Genomic DNA, 2,065 nt, shown 5'->3' on the forward strand with positions numbered 1-2,065 from the left:
GAGTGAGAGAGTGAGACAGTGGGAGAGTGAGACAGTGAGTGAGTGAGATAGTGAGAGAGTGAGGCAGAGATAGTGAGAGAGTGAGACAGTGAGTGAGGCAGTGAGCAAGTGAAGCAGTGAGTGAGGCAGTGAGTGTGTGAGTCAATGAGTGAGAGAGTGAGTGAATGTGCAGTGAGTGAGAGTGAGATAGTGAGTGAGTGAGGCAGTGAGCAAGTGAAGCAGTGAGTGAGAGTGAGACAGTGGGAGAGAGAGACAGTGAGAGTGTGAGACAGTGAGTGAGTGAGTGAGACTGAGTGAGTGAGAGAGTGAGAGAGTGAGTCGCAAACAAGAAGATTTACAATGTACACTGACCTTCCTTTCTCCCCCTCCTTGATGGCCCGTGTTATTTATGCTAACCACAGAACACTGGATGAACACAGGATAGCTTCGGTAGATGCTGAGCGGTGATCTGTCGGTGCAAAGGTGGTTTGCTGCTGTTACCTTGATACAGATCTTAAACTTTGCTACTCTGCCTTGGCAGTGGTGGCCCAGCGGCAGAATGCACCCCTTCCAAGTGTGAGACCCAGGCCTGATGCCTGGCCAATGTCCCTCCTGTGCAGCCCCCACCTCTCAGCGGAAGCGTGTGTGTTGCTATGATGCTGAACAGGCTTCCCAGGAGCTTCCGTACTAACATGGACTAGAAAGAAAGGACTGGCAATCAACTTCCAGAAATCAGCCAGTGACACCTGACGGGTCTAAATGGTCTGCTCCATAACCGATCATGGGCATGGGGACAAGGGTGCCAAGAGCTGGAGGTTGGCTGACAGCTGACAGCCCTCGGCTCCAGAGGTGACGGGATTTGTTCTCTAACTATCACAGGGAGGACACCGTCCTCGGAGATCTGAATATGGTACAGGTTCCTGTTGCCGTGTGCCTTCCAGTCGGCGCTGTCTCATCGTGACCCTGCACAAGCGCGCGGGCCGTTCCAGAGGGTTTCCTAGCGTGTGCCCTTGCTGGGAACAGACTCCCAGGTCCTTCTGCCTGTGTCTAAGGGGCCCCTCAATTCCAGTGAAGGCTGCAGAGGACCAGGAGGCAGAGCAAAGACTTTCTACTTGTGTTGGCCCAGAGACGCGAACGCAAGGTGTGCTTGAGGCAAGGAAGGGCGTGATGACGTGGAAAGATGAGGGCGGATGGAAAACAGCATGTGGAAACCCAGGGTCCCAGCTGGAGGGGTCACAGGAACACAACAAGCAGGTCTGCATTGTGGGTGCTGCCTCCAGTTCCCTGCCCTTCAGTCGATGCTGACTCACAGACACCTCACAGGACAGGGTAGAGCAGCACCTGTGAGCTTCTGAGACTGTAACTCTCTATGAGAGTAGGAAGCCCCAGCTCTCTCCCATGGAGCAGCTGGTGGTTTTGAACTGCTGACCTTGCAGTTAGCAGCCCAAGGCATAACCACTACACCACAGAGGGCTCCTTGGGTACTGCCTAAGATAGAGACATCCTCTCCAGCCTACCTACTCAACCCTGCCCGGCAACAAGGCCGGGCCGGTCTCATGAGCTCTCTGAGGGCTAGGAGTGATGGACAGTGAAACCTGTGGGAACTGGCATGCAGTGGGAGGACCTTGTTTTTCTGAGCCTCACAAGTCTTCTGTCCTTGACAGGGGACACCTCACCACTGTTCTCTCGCGCCTCTTGTGGAAGCGATTTGCATCTTCCTTCCCTCACAGGTTGCCACCTTCCATGGGTTCTTTCTCAATGTCTACTGTCTTTTTTTAGAAAATCATTTTATTGGGGCTCATACAACTCTTATCACAACCCATAAATACATCAATTGTATGAAGCACATTTGTACATTCGTTACCCTCATCATTCTCAAAACATTTGCTCTCCACGTAAGCCCCTGGCATCAGCTTCTCATTTTTCCCCCTCCCTCCCTGCTCCCTCATGAGCCCTTGATAATTTATAAATTATTTTGTCATATCTTACACTGTCTGATGTCTCCGTTCACCCACTTTTCTGTTGCCTATCCCCCAGGGAGGAGGTTATATGTAGATCCTTGTCATCGGTTCCCCCTTTCTACCCC

Source organism: Echinops telfairi, unplaced genomic scaffold (genome assembly GCF_000313985.2).
Source record: "Echinops telfairi isolate 266 unplaced genomic scaffold, ASM31398v2 ScPeMD7_3533;HRSCAF=4204_0, whole genome shotgun sequence".
Classification (NCBI taxonomy): domain Eukaryota; kingdom Metazoa; phylum Chordata; class Mammalia; order Afrosoricida; family Tenrecidae; genus Echinops; species Echinops telfairi.